Genomic DNA, 17,655 nt, shown 5'->3' with positions numbered 1-17,655 from the left:
AACTTCCATGTGTCATTTGGAATCTGCATCACCTGTCCACTGCCGAGTCCATAACCCTCTCCTGGCAGAAATGGACATTGCACTAATTTTGGATGCCAGCCGGCAAATATCCCTCTGTGCATCCCTCATATATAAAAGTGCGTCTTTTATATGCTCTACGTTCAGCAAAATAGTGTCCCTGTCTAGGGTATCTATATTCTCTGACAGGGAATCTGACCACGCAGCAGCAGTGCTGCACATCCAGGCTGAAGCTATAGCTGGCCTCAGTATCACACCTGTGTGTGTATATATAGATTTCAGGATAGCCTCCTGCTTTCTACCAGCAGATTCCTTCAGGGCGGCCGTATCCGGAGACGGTAGTGCCACCTTCTTCGACAAGCGTGTGAGCGCTTTATCCACCCTAGGGGATGTTTCCCAGCGTGACCTATCCTCTGGCGGGAAAGGGTATGCCATTAGTAACCTCTTAGAAATTACCATCTTTTTATCAGGGGAAGCCCACGCTTCTTCACACACTTCATTTAATTCTTCAGATGGAGGAAAAGCTACTGGTAGTTTTTTCTCTCCAAATATTATACCCTTTTTTGTGGTACCGGGGGTAACATCAGAAATGTGCAACACATTTTTCATTGCCTCAATCATGTAACGTGTGGCCCTACTGGAAGTTACATTAGTCTCTTCGTCGTCGACACTGGAGTCAGTATCCGTGTTGACATCTGTGTCAACCATCTGAGGTAGCGGGCGTTTTAGAGCCCCTGATGGTTTTTGAGACGCCTGGGCAGGCACAGGCTGAGAAGCCGGCTGTCCCACATTAGGTATGTCGTCAAACCTTTTATGTAAGGAGTCGACACTATCACGTAATTCCTTCCACAGCACCATCCACTCAGGTGTCGACCCCGCAGGGGGTGACATCACATTTACAGGCATCTGCTCCGCCTCCACATAAGCCTCCTCATCAAACATGTCGACACAGCCGTACCGACACACCGCAAACACACAGTGAATGCTCTGACAGAGGACAGGACCCCACAAAGCCTTTTGGGGAGACAGAGAGAGAGTATGCCAGCACACACCAGAGCGCTATATAACACTGGGATCCCACTATCAATGAGTGTTTTCCCTATAGCTGCTTTTTTATATATATTACATATATATATATCTATACTGCGCCTAAATTTAGTGCCCCCCCCCTCTCTTTTTTACCCTTCTGTAGTTTTCTCAGACTGCAGGGGAGAGCCAGGGAGCTTCCTTCCAGCGGAACTGTGGGGGAAAAATGGCGCCAGTGTGCTGAGGGAGAAGCCCCGCCCCCTTTTCGGCTGACTTTCTCCCGCTTTTTCTGTGATACTGGCAGGGGTAATTTTACATCTACATAGCCTCTGGGACTATATATGATGTATATTTTGCCAGCCAAGGTGTTATCTATTGTCCTCAGGGCGCCCCCCCCCCAGCGCCCTGCACCCATCAGTGACCGAAGTATGAGGTGTACATGAGGAGCAATGGCGCACAGCTGCAGTGCTGTGCGCTACCTTGGTGAAGACTGAAGTCTTCTGCCGCCGATTTTCCAGACCTTCTTCGTGCTTCTGGCTCTGTAAGGGGGACGGCGGCGCGGCTCCGGGAATGAACACCAAGGTCGGGTCCTGCGGTCGATCCCTCTGGAGCTAATGGTGTCCAGTAGCCTAAGAAGCCCAAACTACCACATGTTAGGTAGGTTCGCTTCTTCTCCCCTTAGTCCCTCGCTGCAGTGAGTCTGTTGCCAGCAGATCTCACTGAAAATAAAAAAACTAAATATACTTTCTTTCTAGGTGCTCAGGAGAGCCCCTAGTGTGCATCCAGCTCAGCCGGGCACAAGAATCTAACTGAGGTCTGGAGGAGGGTCTTAGTGGGAGGAGCCAGTGCACACCAGTAGTCTAAAAGCTTTATTTGTAGTTGTGCCCAGTCTCCTGCGGAGCCGCTAATCCCCATGGTCCTTACGGATTCCCCAGCATCCACTTAGGACGTTAGAGAAACACCGTTCTGTTGATGCATTCCATTTTCAAAATTATTCATTTATGTACCATTAGTTAGTAGTAGAAAAGCTCTAATAGAAACCACAAAGCTCATCTACAGCTACACCACACTGGATACGGCCAATCTCATCTGATCTTGGAAGTTAAGCAGTGTTGGGCCTATTTAGTCCTTGGATGGGAAACCACCTGGGAATACAAGGTGCTCTAGGTATTTTAATACTGCCAAAACCGTTCTGTTGCTGAATTACATTTTCAAACTTATTCATTTATACCAGTAGTTAGAAGTAGAAAAGCTCTAACAGAAACCACAAAGCTCATCTATAGCCACACTACACTGGGCACATCCAATCTAATCTGGTCTTGGAAGCTTAGCCGTGTTGGGCCTGGTTAGTACTTGGATGGGGGACCACCTGGAAATACAAGGTGCTGTAGGTATTTTTATACTGCCAAAACCGTTCTGTTGATGCATTCCATTTTCAAACTTATTCATTTATACCAGTAGTTAGAAGTAGAAAAGCTCTAATATAAACCACATAGCTCATCTACAGCCACACCACACTGGATACGCCCAATCTCATCTGATCTTGGAAGCTAAGTTGTATTGGAGCTGATTAGTGCTTGGATGGGAGACCACCTGGGCATAAAAGGTGTATGTATTTTTATACTGCCAGCACCTTCCTGTTGATGCAATCCATTTTCAAACATATTCATTTATGTACCAGTAGTTAGAAGTAGAAAAGTTCTAACAGAAACCACAATTCTCATCTACAGCCATACCACACTGGATACGCCCAATCTCATCTGATCTTGGAAGCTAAGCAGTGTTGGTTCTGGTTAGTACTTTGATGGGAGACCACCTGGAAATACAAGGTGTTGTAGGTATTTTTGTACTGCCAACACTGTTCTGTTGATGCATTCCATTTTCAAACTTATTCATTTATGTACCAGTAGTTAGAAGAAGAAAATCTCTAACAGAAACCACAAAGCTCATCTACAGCCACACCACACTGGGTACGCCCATTCTCATCTGATCTTGGAAGCTAAGCAGTATAGGGCCTGATTAGTACATGTATGAGAGACCACCTGGGAATACCAAGTGCTGTAGGAATTTTTATACTGCCAACACCGTTCTGTTGATGCATTCCATTTTCAAACTTATTCATTTATACCAGTAGTTAGAAGTAGAAAAGCTCTAACAGAAACCACATAGCTCATCTACAGCCACACCACACTGGATACACCCAATCTCATCTGATCTTGGAAGCTAAGCAGTATTGGAGCTGATTAGTGCTTTCATGGGAGACCACCTGGGAATACAAGGTGCTGTAGGTATTTTTATACTGCCAGCACCTTTCTGTTGATGCAATCCATTTTCAAATTTATTCATTTATACCAGTAGTTAGAAGTAGAAAAGCTCTAACAGAAACCACAAAGCTCATCTACAGCCACACCTCACTGGATGCGCCCAATCTCATCTGATCTTGGACGCTAAGCAGTATTGGACCTGGTTAGTGCTTGGATGGGAGACCACCTAGGAATAAAAGGTGTTGTAGGTATTTTTATACTGCCAGCACCGTTCTGTTGATGCAATCCATTTTCAAACATAGTCATTTATGTACCAGTAGTTAGAAGTAGAAAAGTTCTAACAGAAACCACAAAGCTCATCTACAACCACACCACGCTGGATATGCCTAATCTCATCCGATCTTGGAAGCTAAACAGTGTTGGGCCTGGTTAGTACTTGGATGTGAGACTACCTGGAAATACAAGGTGCTGTAGGTATTTTTATACTGCCAACACCGTTCTGTTGATGAATTACATTTTCAAACTTATTCATTTATACCAGTAGTTAGAAGTAGAAAAGCTCTAACAGAAACCACAAAGCTCATCTACAGCCACACCACACTGGTTACGCCCAGTCTCAACTGATCTTGGAAGCTAAGCAGTGTAGGGCTTGGTTAGTACTTGGATGGGAAACTACCTCGCAATACAAGGTGCTGTATGTATTTTTATACTGCCAACACCGTTCTGTTGATGCATTCCATTTTCAAACTTATTCATTTATGTACCAGTAGTTAGAAGTAGAAAAGTACTAACAGAAACCACATAGCTCATCTACAGCCATACCTCACTGTATGCGCCCAATCTCATCTGATCTTGGACGCTAAGCAATGTTGGGCCTGGTTAGTACTTGGATGGGAGCACACCTGGGAATACAAGGTGCTGTAGGTATTTTTATACTGCCAACACCGATCTGTTGATTAATTACATTTTCAAACTTATTCATTTATACCAGTAGTTAGAAGTAGAAAAGCTCTAACAGAAACCACAAAGCTCATCTACAGCCACACCACACTGGATACATCTAATGTCATCTGATCCTGGAAGCTAAGCAGTGTTGGGCCTGGTTAGTACTTGGATGGGAGACCACCTGGGAATACAATGTGCTGTAGGTATTTTTATACTGCCAACACCGTTCTGTTGATTCATTACATATTCAAACTAATTCATTTATGTACCAGTAGTAAGAAGTAGAAAAGCTCTAACAGAAACCACAAAGTATTCTACAGCCACACCACACTGGATACACCCAATCTCAATTGATCTTGGAAAGTAAGCAGTGTTGATCCTGGTTAGGATTTGGATGGGAGATCACCTGGGAATACAAGGTGCTGCTGGTATTTTTATACTGCAAACACCATTCTGTTGATGTATTCCATTTTCAAAATTATTCATTTATGTACCAGTAGTTAGAAGTAGAAAAGCTCTAATAGAAACCACAAAGCTCATCTACAGCTACACCACACTGGATACGCCAAATCTCATCTGATCTTGGAAGTTAAGCAGTGTTGGGCCTATCTAGTCCTTGGATGGGAAACCACCTGGGAATACAAGGTGCTCTGGGTATTTTAATACTGCCAAAACCGTTCTGTTGATGCATTCCATTTTCAAACTAATTAACTTATGTACCAGTAGTTAGAAGTAGAAAAGCTCCAACAGAAACCACAAAGCTCATCTATAGCCATACTACACTGGGCACATCCAATCTAATCTGGTCTTGGAAGCTTAGCAGTGTTGGGCCTGGTTAGTACTTGGATGGGAGACCACCTGGGAATACAAGGTGCTGTAGGTATTTTTATACTGCCAACACCGTTCTGTTGATGAATTACATTTTTAAACTTATTCATTTATACTAGTAGTTAGAAGTAGAAAAGCTCTAACAGAAACCACAAAGCTCATCTACAGCCACACCACACTGGATACGCCTAATCTCCTCTGATCTTGGAATCTAAGCAGTGTTGGGCCTGGTTAGTACTTGGATGGGAGACCACCTGGAAATACATGGTGCTGTAGGTATTTTTATTCTGCCAACACCGTTCTGTTGATGCATTCCATTTTCAAACTTATTCACTTATGTACCAGTAGTTAGAAGTAGAAAAGCTCTAACAGAAACCGCAAAACTCATCTACAGCCACACCACACTGGATACATCTAATCTCATCCAATCCTGGAGGCTAAGCAGTATTGGGCCTAGTTTGTTCTTGGGTGGAGACCACCTGGAAATACAAGGTGCTGCAGGTATTTTTTTACTGCCAACACCGTTCTGTTGATGCATTCCATTTTCAAACTTATTCATTTATGTACCAGTAGTTAGAAGTAGAAAAGTTCTGACAGAAACCGCAAAGGTCATCTGCAGTCTCACCACACTGGATACGCCCAATCTCGTCTGATCTTGGAAGCTAAGCAGTGTTGGGCCTGTTTAGTACTTCGGTTGCAGACTACCTAGGAATACCAGGTGCTGTAGGTATTTTTATACTGCCAACACCGTTCTGTTGATGCATTCCATTTTCAAACTTATTCATTTATACCAGTAGTTAGAAGTAGAAAAGCTCTAATATAAACCGCATAGCTCATCTACAGCCACCCCAAACTGGATACGCCCAATCTCATCTGATCTTGGAAGCTAAGTTAAATTGGAGCTGATTAGTGCTTGGATGGGAGACCACCTGGGCATAAAAGGTGCTGTATGTATTTTTATACTGCCAGCACCTTCCTGTTGATGCAATCCATTTTCAAACATATTCATTTATGTACCAGTAGTTAGAAGTAGAAAAGTTCTAACAGAAACCACAAAGCTCATCTACAGCCACACCACACTGGATATGCCTAATCTCATATGATCTTGGAAGCTAAGCAGTGTTGGTTCTGGTTAGTACTTGGATGGGAGACCACCTGGGAGTACTAAGTGCTGTAGGAATTTTTATACTGCCAACACCGTTCTGTTGATGCATTCCATTTTCAAACTTATGCATTTATACCAGTAGTTAGAAGTAGAAAAGCTCTAACAGAAACCACAAAGCTCATCTACAGCCACACCTCACTGGATGCGCCCAATCTCATCTGATCTTGGACACTAAGCAGTGTTGGGCCTGGTTAGTACTTGGATGGGAGACCACCTGGGAATACAAGGTGCTGTAGGTATTTTTATACTGCCAACACCGTTCTGTTGATGAATTACATTTTCAAACTTATTCATTTATAACCAGAAGTTAGAAGTAGAAAAGCTCTAACAGAAACCACATAGCTCATTTTCAGCCGCACCACACTGGATACATCCAATCTCATCTGATCTTGGAAGCTAAGCAGTATTGGACCTGGTTAGTGCTTGGATGGGAAACCACCTAGGAATAAAAGGTGCTGTAGGTATTTTTATACTGCCAGCACCGTTCTGTTGATGCAATCCATTTTCAAACATATTCATTTATGTACCAGTAGTTAGAAGTAGAAAAGTTCTAACAGAAACCACAAAGCTCATCTACAGCCACACCACACTGGATATGCCTAATCTCATATGATCTTGGAAGCTAAGCAGTGTTGGGACTGGTTAGTACTTGGATGGGGGACCACCTGGAAATACAAGGTGCTGTAGGTATTTTTATACTGCCAACACCGTTCTGTTGATGCATTCCATTTTCAAACTCATTCATTTATGTACCAGTAGTTAGAAGTAGAAAAGCTCTAACAGATACCACAAAGCTCATCTACAGCCACACCACACTGGATACGCCAAATCTCATCCGATCCTGGAAGCTAAGCAGTGCTGGGCCTGTTTAGTACTTGGATGGGAGACCACCTGGGAATACAAAGTGCTGTAGGTATTTTTATACTGCCAACACTGTTCTGTTGATGCAATCCATTTTCAAACATATTCATTTATGTACCAGTAGTTAGAAGTAGAAAAGTTCTAACAGAAACCACAAAGCTCATCAACAGCCACACCACACGGGATACACCTAATCTCATCCGATCTTGGAAGCTAAGCAATGTTGGGCCTGGTTAGTACTTGGATGGGAGACTACCTGGAAATACAAGGTGCTGTAGGTATTTTTATACTGCCAACACCGTTCTGTTGATGCATTCCATTTTCAAACTTATTCATTTATGTACCAGTAGTTAGAAGTTGCAAAGCTCTAACAGAAACCACACTGGATACGCCTAATCTCATCCGATCCTGGAAGCTAAGCAGTGTAGGGCCTGGTTAGTACATGGATGGGAGACCACCTGGGAATACCAAGTGCTGTAAGTATTTTTATACTGCCAACAACGTTCTGTTGATGCATTCCATTTTCAAACTTATTCATTTATACCAGTAGTTAGAAGTAGAAAAGCTCTAACAGAAACCACATAGTTCATCTACAGCCACACCACACTGGATACGCCCAATCTCATCTGATCTTGGAAGCTAAGCAGTATTGGAGCTGATTAGTGCTTCGATGGGAGACCACCTGGGAATAAAAGGTGCTGTAGGTATTTTTATACTGCCAGCAACTTTCTGTTGATGCAATCCATTTATAAACTTATTCATTTATACCAGTAGTTAGAAGTAGAAAAGCTCTAACAGAAACCACAAAGCTCATCTACAGCCACACCACACTGGTTACACCCAGTCTCAACTTATCTTGGAAGCTAAGCAGTGTAGGGCTTGGTTAGTACTTGGATGGGAGACTACCTCGCAATACAAGGTGCTGTATGTATTTTTATACTGCCAACACCGTTCTGTTGATGCATTCCATTTTCAAACTTATTCATTTATGTACCAGTAGTTAGAAGTAGAAAAGTACTAACAGAAACCACATAGCTCATCTACAGCCACACATCACTGGATGTGCCCAATCTCATCTGATCTTGGACGCTAAGCAGTGTTGGGCCTTGTTACTACTTGGATGGGAGAACACCTGGGAATATAACGTGCACTATTTATTTTTATACTGCCAACAACGTTCTGTTGATGCATTCCATTTTCAAACTTATTCATTTATGTACCAGTAGTTAGAAGTAAAAAAGATTTAACAGAAACCACAAAGCTCATCTACAGACAGACCACACTGGATACGCCCAATCTGATCTGATCTTGGAAACTAAGCAGTGTTGGGCCTGGTTAGTACTTGGATGGTAGACCACCTGGGAATACAAGGTGCTGTAGATATTTTTATACTGCCAACAACGTTCTGTTGATGCATTCCATTTTCAAACGTATTCATTTATGTACCAGTAGTTAAAAGTAGAAAAGCTATAACAGAAACCAGAAAACTCATCTACAGCCACACCACACTGGATACGCCCAATCTCATCTGATCTTGGAAGCTAAACAGTGTTGGGCCTGGTTAGTACTTGGATGGAAGAACACCTGGGCATATAAGGTGCTGTAGGTATTTTTATAGTGCCAACACCGTTCTGTTGATGCATTCCATTTTCAAACTTATTCATTTATGTACCAGTAGTTAGAAGTAGAAAAGCTCTAACAGAAACCACAAAACTCATATACAGCCACACCATACTGGATACGCCCAATGTCATCTGATCTTGGAAGCTAAGCAGTGTTTGGCCTGGTTAGTACTGGGATGAGAGCCAATCTGTGAATATAATGTGCTGTAGGTATTTTTATACTACCAACACCATTCTGTTGATGCATTCCATTTTCAAACTTAATCATTTATGTACCAGTAGTTAGTAGTAGAAAAGTTCTAACAGAAACCACAAAGCTCATCTACAGCCACACCACACTGGATACGCCCAATCTCATCAGATCTTGGAAGCTAAGCAGTGTTGGCCCCGGTTAGTACTTCGATGGGAGACCACCCGGGAATATAAGGTGCTGTAGGTATTTTTATACTGCCAACACCGTTCTGTTGATGCATTCCATTTTCAAACGTATTTATTTATGTACCAGTAGTTAGAAGTAGAACAGCTCTAACAGAAACCACAAAGCTCATCTATAGCCACACTACACTGGGCACATCCAATCTAATCTGGTCTTGGAAGCTAAGCAGTGTTGGGCCTGTTTAGTACTTGGATGGGAGACCACCTGGGAATACAAGGTGCTGTAGGTATTTTTATACTGCCAACACCATTCTGTTGATGCATTCCATTTTCAAACTTATTCATTTATGTACCAGTATTTAGAAGTAGAAAAGCTCTAACAGAAAACACAAAGTTCATCTACATGTACACCACACTGGATTCACCCAATCTCATCTGATCTTGGAAGCTAAGTTGTGTTTGGCCTGGTTAATACATGGGTGGGAGTCCACCAGGGAATATAAGGTGATGTAGGTATTTTAATACAGCCAAAACCGCTCTTTTGATGCATTACATTTTCAAATGTATTCATTTATGTACCAGTAGTTAGAAGTAGAAAAGTTCTAACAGAAACCACAAAGCTCATCTACAGCCACACCACTCTGAATATGCCCAATCTCATTTGGTCTTGGAATCTAAGCAGTGTTGGACCTGGTTAGTACTTGGATGGGAGAACACCTGGGAATACAAGGTGCTGTAGGTATTTTTATACTGCCAACACCGTTCTATTGATGCATTCCATTTTCAAACTTATTCATTTATGTACGAGTAGTTAGTAGTAGAAAAGCTCTATCAAAAACCACAAAGCCCATCTACAGTCACAACACACTGGATACGTCCAATCTAATCTGATCTTGGAAGCCAAGCAGTGTTGGGCCTGGATAGTACTTGGATGGAAAACCACCTGGGAATACAAGGGGCTGTAGGTATTTTTATACAGACACCATTCTGTTGATGCATTCCATTTTCAAATGTATTGATTTATGTACCAGTAGTTAGAAGTAGAAAAGTTCTAACAGAAACCACAATTCTCATCTACAGCCACACCACACTGGATTTGCCCAATCTCATCTGATCTTGGAAGCTAAGCAGAGTTGTGCCTGGTTAGTACTTGGATGGGAGATCACCTGGGAATACAAGGTGCTGTATGTATTTTTATACTGCCAACACCGTTCTGTTAATGCATTCCATTTTCACACTTTGAAAATTTATGTACCAGTAGTTAGAAGTAGAAAAGCTCTAACAGAAACCACAAAGCTCATCTACAGCCACACCACACTGGATATGCACAATCTCATCTGATCTTGGAAGCTAAGCAGTGTTGGGCCTGTTTAGTACTTGGATGGGAGAACACCTGGGAATACAAGGTGCTGTAGGTATTTTTATACTGCCAACACAGTTCTGTTGATGCATTCCATTTTCAAACTTATTCATTTATGTACCAGTAGTTAGAAGTAGAAAAGCTCTAACAGAAACCACAAAACTCATCTACAGCCACACCACACTGGATACGACCAATCTCATCTGCTCTTGGGAGCTAAGCAGTGTTGGGCCTGGTTAGTACTTGGATGGTAGATCACCTGTATATACAAGGTGCTGTAGATATGTTTATACTGCCAACAACGTTCTGTTGATGCATTCCATTTTCAAACTTATTAATTTATGTACCTGTAGTTAGAAGTAGAATAGTACTAACAGAAACCACAAAGCTCCTCTACAGCCACACCACACTGGATACGCCCAATCTCATCTGATCTTGGAAGCTAAGCAGTGTTTGGCCTGGTTAGTACTGGGATGAGAGCCAATCTGTGAATATAAGGTGCTGTAGGTATTTTTATACTGCCAACACCATTCTGTTGATGCATTCCATTTTCAAACTTATTCATTTATGTACCAGTAGTTAGAAGTAGAAAAGTTCTAAAAGAAACCACAAAGCTCATCTACAGCCACACCACACTGGATACGCCCAATCTCATCCGATCTTGGAAGCTAAGCAGTGTTGTGCCCGGTTAGTACTTCGATGGGAGACCACCCGGCAATATAAGGTGCTGTAGGTATTTTTATACTGCCAACACCGTTCTGTTGATGCATTCCATTTTCAAACGTATTTATTTATGTACCAGTAGTTAGATGTAGAAAAGCTCTAACAGAAACCACAAAGCTCATCTATAGCCACACTACACTGGGCACATCCAATCTAATCTGGTCTTGGAAGCTCAGCAGTGTTGGGCCTGGTTAGTACGTGGATGGGAGTCCACCTGGGAATACAAGGTGCTGTAGGTATTTTTATACTGCCAACACATTCTGTTGATGCATTCCATTTTTAAACTTATTCATTTATGTACCAGTATTTAGAAGTAGAAAAGCTCTAACAGAAACCCCAAAGTACATCTACATCTACACCACACTGGATTCACCCAAACTCATCTGATCTTGGAAGCTAAGTTGTGTTTGGCCTGGTTAATACATGGGTGGGAGTCCACCAGGGAATATAAGGTGCTGTAGGTATTTTAATACAGCCAACACCGTTCTTTTGATGCATTCCATTTTCAAACGTATTCATTTATGTACCAGTAGTTAGAAGTAGAAAAGTTCTAACAGAAACCACAAAGCTCATCTACAGCCACACCACACTGAATATGCCCAATCTAATTTGATCTTGGAATCTAAGCAGTGTTGGACCTGGTTAGTACTTGGATGGGAGAACACCTGGGAATACAATGTGCTGTAGGTATTTTTATACTGCCAACACCGTTCTGTTGATGCATTCCATTTTCAAACTTATTCATTTATGTACGAGTAGTTAGAAGTAGAAAAGCTCTATCAAAAACCACAATTCTCATCTACAGCCACACCACACTGGATTTGCCAAATCTCATCTGATCTTGGAAGCTAAGCAGAGTTGTGCCTGGTTATTACTTGGATGGGAGACCACCTGAGAATACAAGGTGCTGTAGGTATTTTTATACTGCCAACACCGTTCTGTTAATGCGTTCCATTTTCACACTTTAAAAATTTATGTATCAGTAGTTAGAAGTAGAAAAGCTCTAACAGAAACCACAAAGCTCATCTACAGCCACACCACACTGGATACGCCTAATCTCATCTGATCTTGGAAGCTAAGCAGTGTTGGGCCTGGTTAGTACTAGGATTGGAGACCATCTGGAAATACAAGGTGCTGTAGGTATTTTTATACTGCCAACACCGTTCTGTTGATGCATTGCATTTTCAAACTTTTTCATTTATGTACGAGTAGTTAGAAGTAGAAAAGCTCTAACAGAAATCGCAAAGCTCATCTACAGCTACACCACACTGGATACGCCCAATCAAATCTGATCTTGGAAGCTAAGCAGTGTTGTTCCTGGTTAGTACTTGGATGGGAGACCACCTGGGAATATAAGGTTCTGTAGGCATTTTTATACTGCCAACACCGTTCTGTTGATGCATTCCATTTTGAAACTTATTCATTTATGTACCAGTAGTTAGAAGTAGAAAAGTTCTAACAGAAACCACAAAGCTACTCTACAGCCACACCACAATGAATATGCCCAATCTAATCTGATCTTGGAAGCTAAGTAGTGTTGGGCCTGGTTAATACTTGGGTGGGAGAACACCTGGGAATACGAGGTGCTGTAGGTATTTTTATACTGCCAACACCGTTCTGTTGATGCATTCCATTTTCAAACTTATTCATTTATGTACCAGTAGTTAGAAGTAGAAAAGCTCTAACAGAAACCACAAAGCTCATCTACAGTCGCACCACACTGGATACGCCAAATCTAATCTGATCTTGGAAGCTAAGCAGTGTTGGGCCTGGATAGTACTTGGATGGGAAACCACCTGGGAATACAAGGTGATGTAGGTATTTTTATACGGACACCATTCTGTTGATGCATTCCATTTTCAAACTTAATCATTTATGTACCAGTAGTTAGTAGTAGAAAAGTTCTAACAGAAACCACAAAGCTCATCTACAGCCACACCACACTGGATACGCCCAATCTCATCAGATCTTGGAAGCTAAGCAGTGTTGGCCCCGGTTAGTACTTCGATGGGAGACCACCCGGGAATATAAGGTGCTGTAGGTATTTTTATACTGCCAACACCGTTCTGTTGATGCATTCCATTTTCAAACGTATTTATTTATGTACCAGTAGTTAGAAGTAGAACAGCTCTAACAGAAACCACAAAGCTCATCTATAGCCACACTACACTGGGCACATCCAATCTAATCTGGTCTTGGAAGCTAAGCAGTGTTGGGCCTGTTTAGTACTTGGATGGGAGACCACCTGGGAATACAAGGTGCTGTAGGTATTTTTATACTGCCAACACCATTCTGTTGATGCATTCCATTTTCAAACTTATTCATTTATGTACCAGTATTTAGAAGTAGAAAAGCTCTAACAGAAACCACAAAGCTCATCTACAGTCGCACCACACTGGATACGCCAAATCTAATCTGATCTTGGAAGCTAAGCAGTGTTGGGCCTGGATAGTACTTGGATGGGAAACCACCTGGGAATACAAGGTGATGTAGGTATTTTTATACGGACACCATTCTGTTGATGCATTCCATTTTCAAACGTATTCATTAATGTACCAGTAGCTAGAAGTAGAAAAGTTCTAACAGAAACCACAATTCTCATCTACATCCACTCCACACTGTATTTGCCCAATCTCATCTGATCTTGGAAGATAAGCAGAGTTGTACCTGGTTAGTACTTGGATGGGAGACCACCTAGGAATACAAGCTGCTGTAGGTATTTTTATACTGCCAACACCGTTCTGTTGATGCATTCCATTTTTAAACTTATTCATTTATGTACCAGTAGTTAGAAGTAGAAAAGTTCTAACAGAAACCTCAAAGCTACTCTACAGCCACACCACAATGAATATGCCCAATCTAATCTGATCTTGGAAGCTAAGTAGTGTTGGGCCTGGTTAATACTTGGGTGGGAGAACACCTGGGAATACGAGGTGCTGTAGGTATTTTTATACTGCCAACACCGTTCTGTTGATGCATTCCATTTTCAAACTTATTCATTTATGTACCAGTAGTTAGAAGTAGAAAAGCTCTAACAGAAACCACAAAGCTCATCTACAGTCGCACCACACTGGATACGCCAAATCTAATCTGATCTTGGAAGCTAAGCAGTGTTGGGCCTGGATAGTACTTGGATGGGAAACCACCTGGGAATACAAGGTGATGTAGGTATTTTTATACGGACACCATTCTGTTGATGCATTCCATTTTCAAACGTATTCATTAATGTACCAGTAGCTAGAAGTAGAAAAGTTCTAACAGAAACCACAATTCTCATCTACATCCACTCCACACTGTATTTGCCCAATCTCATCTGATCTTGGAAGATAAGCAGAGTTGTACCTGGTTAGTACTTGGATGGGAGACCACCTAGGAATACAAGCTGCTGTAGGTATTTTTATACTGCCAACAACGTTCTGTTAATGCATTCCATTTTCACACTTTGAAAATTAATGTACCAGTAGTTAGAAGTAGAAAAGCTCTAACAGAAACCACAAACCTCATCTACAGCCACACCACACTGGATACACCCAATCTCATCTGATCTTGGAATGTAAGCAGAGTTGAGACTGGTTAGGACTTGTATGGAAGACCACCTGGGAATACAAGGTGCTGTAGGTATTTATATACTGCCAACAACGTTCTGTTGATGCATTCCATCTTCAAACTTATTCATTTATGTACCAGTAGTTAGAAGTAGAAAAGCTCTAACAGAAACCACAAAGCTCATATACAGCCACAACACACTGGATACGCCTAATCTTATCTGATCTTGGAAACAAAGCAGAGTTGGGCCTGGTTAGCACTTAGATGAGAGACCACCTGGGATTACAAGGTGCTGTAGGTATTTTTATACTGACAACACCGTTCTGTTAATGCATTCCATTTTAAAACTTATTCATTTATGTACCAGTAGTTAGAAGTAGAAAAGCTCCAACAGAAACCACAAAGCTCATCTACAGCCACACCACACTGGATATGCCCAACCTCATCTGATCTTGGAAGCTAAGCAGTGTTGGGCCTGGTTAGTACTTAGATGGGATACCACCTGGGAATACAAGGTGCAGTCGGTGTTTTTATACTGCCAACACCGTTCTGTTGATGCATTCCATTTTAAAACTTTTTCATTTTTGTACCAGTAGTTAGAAGTAGAAAAGCTCCAACAGAAACCACAAAGCTCATCTACAGCCACACCACACTGGATACGCCCAACATCCTCTGATCTTGGAAGCTAAGCAGTGTTGGGCCTGGTTAGTACTTGGTTGGGAGACCACCTGGGAATACAAGGTGCTGTAGGTATTTTTATACTGCCAACACCGTTCTGTTGATGCATTCCATTTTAAAATGTATTCATTTATGTACCAGTAGTTAGAAGTAGAAAAGCTCCAACAGAAACCACAAAGCTCATCTACAGCCACACCACACTGGATATGCCCAACCTCATCTGATCTTGGAAGCTAAGCAGTGTTGGGCCTGGTTAGTACTTAGATGGGAGACCACCTGGGAATACAAGGTGTTGTAGATATTTTTACAGCCACAACACACTGGATACACCTAATCTCATCTGATCTTGGAAACTAAGCAGTGTTGGGCCTGGTTAGTACTTAGATGAGAGACCACCTGGGATTACAAGGTGCTGTAGGAATTTTTATACTGCCAACACCGTTCTGTTGATGCATTCCATTTTAAAACTTATACATTTATGTACCTGTAGTAAGAAGTAGAAAAGCTCTAACAGAAACCACAAAGTTCATCTACAGCCACACCACGCTGGATACATCCAATCTCATCTGATCTTGGAAAGAAAGCAGTGTTGATCCTGGTTAGTACTTGGATGGGAGACCACCTGGGAATGCAAGGTGCTGTAGGTATTTTTATACTGCCAACACCGTTCTGTTGATGCATTCCATTTTCAAACTTATTCATTTATGTACCTGTAGTAAGAAGTAGAAAAGCTCTAACAGAAACCAGAAAGCTCATCTGCAGCCATACCACACTGGATACGCCCAATCTCATCTGATCTTGGAATCTAAGCAGTGTTGGGCCTGGTTAGTACTTGGATGGGAGACCACCTGGGAGTACAAGGTGCTGTAGGTATTTTTATACGGCCATCACCATTCTGTTGATGCATTCCATTTTCAAACTTATTCATTAATGTACCAGTAGTTAGACTATAAAAGCTCTAACAGAAACCACAAAGCTCATCTACAGCCACACCACACTGAATATGCCCAATCTCATGTGGTCTTGGAAGCTAAGTAGTGTTCGGCCTAGTTAGTACTTGGATGGAAGAACACCTGGGAATACAAGGTGCTGTAGGTATTTTTATACTGCCAACACCGTTATGTTGATGCATTCCATTTTCAAACGTACTCATTTATGTACCAGTAGCTAGAAGTAGAAAAGTTCTAACAGAAACCAGAAACAGAAACAGCCACACCACACTGAATATGCCCAATCTCATCTGGTCTTGGAAGCTAAGCAGTGTTGGACCTGGGAATACAAGGTGCTGTAGGTCTCTTTATACTGCCAACACCGTTCTGCTGATTCATTCCATTCTCAAACGTATTCATTTATGTACCAGTAGTTAGAAGTAGAAAAGTTCTAACTGAAACCACAAAGCTCATTTACAGACACATCACACTGGATACGCCCAATCTCATCTGATCTTGGAAACTAAGCAGTGTTGGGCCTGGTTAGTACTTGGATGGAAGACCACCTGGGATTACAAGGTGCTGTAGATATTTTTATACTGTCAACAACGTTCTGTTGATGCATTCCATTTTCAAACTTATTAATTTATGTACCAGTAGTTAGAAGTATAAAAGCTCTAACAGAAACCGCAAAACTCCTCTACAGTCACACCACACTGGATACGCCCAATCTCATCTGATCTTGGAAGCTAAACAGTGTTGGGCCTGGTTAGTCCTTGGATGGGAGACCACGTGGGAATACAAGGTGCTCTAGGTATTTTTATACTGCCAACACCGTTCTGTTGATGCATTCCATTTTAAAACTTACACATTTATGTACCAGTAGTTAGAAGTAGAAAAGCTCCAACAGAAACCACAAAGCTCATCTACATCCACACCACACTGGATATGCCCAACCTCATCTGATCTTGGAAGCTAAACAGTGTTGGGCCTGGTTAGTACTTGAATGGGAGACCACCTGGAAATACAAGGTGCTGTAGGTATTTCTATACTGCCAACACCGTTCTTTTGATGCATTCCATTTTTAAACTTATTCATTTATGTACCAGTAGTTAGAAGTAGAAAAGTTCTAACAGAAACCACAAAGATCATCTACAGTCACACCACACTGGATACACCCAATATCCTCTGATCTTGGAAGCTAAGCAGTGTTGGGCCTGGTTAGTACTTGGATGGGATACCACCTGGGAATACAAGGTGCAGTCGGTGTTTTTATACTGCCAAAACCGTTCTGTTGATGCATTCCATTTTAAAA

The 17,655-nt window shown here is 41.9% G+C and overlaps 2 non-coding genes and 57 pseudogenes across 2 annotated transcripts; all 59 read left to right on the top strand.

The window, feature by feature from the left end:
• Nucleotides 1-2,095: 2,095 nt before the first annotated feature.
• Nucleotides 2,096-2,214, top strand: LOC134896063 (5S ribosomal RNA; annotated as a pseudogene).
• A 105-nt stretch (nucleotides 2,215-2,319) lies between these two features.
• Nucleotides 2,320-2,438, top strand: LOC134898293 (5S ribosomal RNA; annotated as a pseudogene).
• Nucleotides 2,439-2,766: 328 nt separating this feature from the next.
• On the top strand, nucleotides 2,767-2,885 carry LOC134891094 (5S ribosomal RNA; annotated as a pseudogene).
• Nucleotides 2,886-2,992: 107 nt separating this feature from the next.
• On the top strand, nucleotides 2,993-3,111 carry LOC134897637 (5S ribosomal RNA; annotated as a pseudogene).
• A 105-nt stretch (nucleotides 3,112-3,216) lies between these two features.
• On the top strand, nucleotides 3,217-3,335 carry LOC134896096 (5S ribosomal RNA; annotated as a pseudogene).
• A 105-nt stretch (nucleotides 3,336-3,440) lies between these two features.
• On the top strand, nucleotides 3,441-3,559 carry LOC134896492 (5S ribosomal RNA; annotated as a pseudogene).
• Nucleotides 3,560-3,666: 107 nt separating this feature from the next.
• On the top strand, nucleotides 3,667-3,785 carry LOC134897142 (5S ribosomal RNA; annotated as a pseudogene).
• A 105-nt stretch (nucleotides 3,786-3,890) lies between these two features.
• LOC134898018 (5S ribosomal RNA) lies at nucleotides 3,891-4,009 on the top strand (annotated as a pseudogene).
• Nucleotides 4,010-4,116: 107 nt separating this feature from the next.
• On the top strand, nucleotides 4,117-4,235 carry LOC134893322 (5S ribosomal RNA; annotated as a pseudogene).
• A 105-nt stretch (nucleotides 4,236-4,340) lies between these two features.
• On the top strand, nucleotides 4,341-4,459 carry LOC134896494 (5S ribosomal RNA; annotated as a pseudogene).
• Nucleotides 4,460-4,791: 332 nt separating this feature from the next.
• LOC134896839 (5S ribosomal RNA) lies at nucleotides 4,792-4,910 on the top strand (annotated as a pseudogene).
• A 107-nt stretch (nucleotides 4,911-5,017) lies between these two features.
• On the top strand, nucleotides 5,018-5,136 carry LOC134895556 (5S ribosomal RNA; annotated as a pseudogene).
• Nucleotides 5,137-5,241: 105 nt separating this feature from the next.
• LOC134894115 (5S ribosomal RNA) lies at nucleotides 5,242-5,360 on the top strand (annotated as a pseudogene).
• Nucleotides 5,361-5,692: 332 nt separating this feature from the next.
• On the top strand, nucleotides 5,693-5,811 carry LOC134895026 (5S ribosomal RNA; annotated as a pseudogene).
• Nucleotides 5,812-6,142: 331 nt separating this feature from the next.
• On the top strand, nucleotides 6,143-6,261 carry LOC134895759 (5S ribosomal RNA; annotated as a pseudogene).
• A 105-nt stretch (nucleotides 6,262-6,366) lies between these two features.
• On the top strand, nucleotides 6,367-6,485 carry LOC134886297 (5S ribosomal RNA). Its single transcript, XR_010170384.1, has one exon. It is a non-coding gene; the product is annotated as a 5S ribosomal RNA (ribosomal RNA).
• A 106-nt stretch (nucleotides 6,486-6,591) lies between these two features.
• LOC134898010 (5S ribosomal RNA) lies at nucleotides 6,592-6,710 on the top strand (annotated as a pseudogene).
• A 107-nt stretch (nucleotides 6,711-6,817) lies between these two features.
• Nucleotides 6,818-6,936, top strand: LOC134894990 (5S ribosomal RNA; annotated as a pseudogene).
• Nucleotides 6,937-7,043: 107 nt separating this feature from the next.
• Nucleotides 7,044-7,162, top strand: LOC134893891 (5S ribosomal RNA; annotated as a pseudogene).
• Nucleotides 7,163-7,269: 107 nt separating this feature from the next.
• Nucleotides 7,270-7,388, top strand: LOC134895009 (5S ribosomal RNA; annotated as a pseudogene).
• Nucleotides 7,389-7,473: 85 nt separating this feature from the next.
• On the top strand, nucleotides 7,474-7,590 carry LOC134897343 (5S ribosomal RNA; annotated as a pseudogene).
• Nucleotides 7,591-7,695: 105 nt separating this feature from the next.
• On the top strand, nucleotides 7,696-7,814 carry LOC134896352 (5S ribosomal RNA; annotated as a pseudogene).
• Nucleotides 7,815-7,919: 105 nt separating this feature from the next.
• Nucleotides 7,920-8,038, top strand: LOC134898521 (5S ribosomal RNA; annotated as a pseudogene).
• A 333-nt stretch (nucleotides 8,039-8,371) lies between these two features.
• LOC134894651 (5S ribosomal RNA) lies at nucleotides 8,372-8,490 on the top strand (annotated as a pseudogene).
• A 107-nt stretch (nucleotides 8,491-8,597) lies between these two features.
• On the top strand, nucleotides 8,598-8,716 carry LOC134894895 (5S ribosomal RNA; annotated as a pseudogene).
• Nucleotides 8,717-9,049: 333 nt separating this feature from the next.
• LOC134888444 (5S ribosomal RNA) lies at nucleotides 9,050-9,168 on the top strand (annotated as a pseudogene).
• Nucleotides 9,169-9,275: 107 nt separating this feature from the next.
• LOC134894853 (5S ribosomal RNA) lies at nucleotides 9,276-9,394 on the top strand (annotated as a pseudogene).
• Nucleotides 9,395-9,727: 333 nt separating this feature from the next.
• Nucleotides 9,728-9,846, top strand: LOC134895568 (5S ribosomal RNA; annotated as a pseudogene).
• A 107-nt stretch (nucleotides 9,847-9,953) lies between these two features.
• LOC134897650 (5S ribosomal RNA) lies at nucleotides 9,954-10,072 on the top strand (annotated as a pseudogene).
• Nucleotides 10,073-10,176: 104 nt separating this feature from the next.
• Nucleotides 10,177-10,295, top strand: LOC134895680 (5S ribosomal RNA; annotated as a pseudogene).
• A 108-nt stretch (nucleotides 10,296-10,403) lies between these two features.
• Nucleotides 10,404-10,522, top strand: LOC134892762 (5S ribosomal RNA; annotated as a pseudogene).
• A 107-nt stretch (nucleotides 10,523-10,629) lies between these two features.
• On the top strand, nucleotides 10,630-10,748 carry LOC134897784 (5S ribosomal RNA; annotated as a pseudogene).
• A 107-nt stretch (nucleotides 10,749-10,855) lies between these two features.
• Nucleotides 10,856-10,974, top strand: LOC134898044 (5S ribosomal RNA; annotated as a pseudogene).
• Nucleotides 10,975-11,081: 107 nt separating this feature from the next.
• LOC134894521 (5S ribosomal RNA) lies at nucleotides 11,082-11,200 on the top strand (annotated as a pseudogene).
• Nucleotides 11,201-11,307: 107 nt separating this feature from the next.
• Nucleotides 11,308-11,426, top strand: LOC134897950 (5S ribosomal RNA; annotated as a pseudogene).
• A 332-nt stretch (nucleotides 11,427-11,758) lies between these two features.
• On the top strand, nucleotides 11,759-11,877 carry LOC134897106 (5S ribosomal RNA; annotated as a pseudogene).
• Nucleotides 11,878-11,984: 107 nt separating this feature from the next.
• On the top strand, nucleotides 11,985-12,103 carry LOC134896829 (5S ribosomal RNA; annotated as a pseudogene).
• Nucleotides 12,104-12,211: 108 nt separating this feature from the next.
• Nucleotides 12,212-12,330, top strand: LOC134892761 (5S ribosomal RNA; annotated as a pseudogene).
• Nucleotides 12,331-12,437: 107 nt separating this feature from the next.
• LOC134897723 (5S ribosomal RNA) lies at nucleotides 12,438-12,556 on the top strand (annotated as a pseudogene).
• A 107-nt stretch (nucleotides 12,557-12,663) lies between these two features.
• LOC134897738 (5S ribosomal RNA) lies at nucleotides 12,664-12,782 on the top strand (annotated as a pseudogene).
• Nucleotides 12,783-12,889: 107 nt separating this feature from the next.
• Nucleotides 12,890-13,008, top strand: LOC134896111 (5S ribosomal RNA; annotated as a pseudogene).
• Nucleotides 13,009-13,112: 104 nt separating this feature from the next.
• Nucleotides 13,113-13,231, top strand: LOC134888443 (5S ribosomal RNA; annotated as a pseudogene).
• A 107-nt stretch (nucleotides 13,232-13,338) lies between these two features.
• On the top strand, nucleotides 13,339-13,457 carry LOC134894859 (5S ribosomal RNA; annotated as a pseudogene).
• Nucleotides 13,458-13,564: 107 nt separating this feature from the next.
• Nucleotides 13,565-13,683, top strand: LOC134896110 (5S ribosomal RNA; annotated as a pseudogene).
• Nucleotides 13,684-13,787: 104 nt separating this feature from the next.
• LOC134897664 (5S ribosomal RNA) lies at nucleotides 13,788-13,906 on the top strand (annotated as a pseudogene).
• A 107-nt stretch (nucleotides 13,907-14,013) lies between these two features.
• On the top strand, nucleotides 14,014-14,132 carry LOC134897737 (5S ribosomal RNA; annotated as a pseudogene).
• A 107-nt stretch (nucleotides 14,133-14,239) lies between these two features.
• On the top strand, nucleotides 14,240-14,358 carry LOC134896109 (5S ribosomal RNA; annotated as a pseudogene).
• Nucleotides 14,359-14,462: 104 nt separating this feature from the next.
• Nucleotides 14,463-14,581, top strand: LOC134897663 (5S ribosomal RNA; annotated as a pseudogene).
• A 560-nt stretch (nucleotides 14,582-15,141) lies between these two features.
• Nucleotides 15,142-15,260, top strand: LOC134895140 (5S ribosomal RNA; annotated as a pseudogene).
• A 107-nt stretch (nucleotides 15,261-15,367) lies between these two features.
• LOC134894152 (5S ribosomal RNA) lies at nucleotides 15,368-15,486 on the top strand (annotated as a pseudogene).
• Nucleotides 15,487-15,593: 107 nt separating this feature from the next.
• LOC134887169 (5S ribosomal RNA) lies at nucleotides 15,594-15,712 on the top strand (annotated as a pseudogene).
• Nucleotide 15,713: 1 nt separating this feature from the next.
• Nucleotides 15,714-15,832, top strand: LOC134897274 (5S ribosomal RNA; annotated as a pseudogene).
• A 107-nt stretch (nucleotides 15,833-15,939) lies between these two features.
• LOC134896790 (5S ribosomal RNA) lies at nucleotides 15,940-16,058 on the top strand (annotated as a pseudogene).
• Nucleotides 16,059-16,165: 107 nt separating this feature from the next.
• On the top strand, nucleotides 16,166-16,284 carry LOC135070298 (5S ribosomal RNA). The gene has a single exon (XR_010256467.1). It is a non-coding gene; the product is annotated as a 5S ribosomal RNA (ribosomal RNA).
• A 106-nt stretch (nucleotides 16,285-16,390) lies between these two features.
• On the top strand, nucleotides 16,391-16,509 carry LOC134897659 (5S ribosomal RNA; annotated as a pseudogene).
• Nucleotides 16,510-16,812: 303 nt separating this feature from the next.
• Nucleotides 16,813-16,931, top strand: LOC134896333 (5S ribosomal RNA; annotated as a pseudogene).
• Nucleotides 16,932-17,038: 107 nt separating this feature from the next.
• LOC134895100 (5S ribosomal RNA) lies at nucleotides 17,039-17,157 on the top strand (annotated as a pseudogene).
• A 107-nt stretch (nucleotides 17,158-17,264) lies between these two features.
• On the top strand, nucleotides 17,265-17,383 carry LOC134895287 (5S ribosomal RNA; annotated as a pseudogene).
• A 107-nt stretch (nucleotides 17,384-17,490) lies between these two features.
• On the top strand, nucleotides 17,491-17,609 carry LOC134895966 (5S ribosomal RNA; annotated as a pseudogene).
• Nucleotides 17,610-17,655: the final 46 nt, after the last annotated feature.

Source organism: Pseudophryne corroboree, chromosome 3 (genome assembly GCF_028390025.1).
Source record: "Pseudophryne corroboree isolate aPseCor3 chromosome 3, aPseCor3.hap2, whole genome shotgun sequence".
Lineage (NCBI taxonomy): Eukaryota > Metazoa > Chordata > Amphibia > Anura > Myobatrachidae > Pseudophryne > Pseudophryne corroboree.
This window is presented reverse-complemented; position numbering and strand designations above follow the sequence as displayed.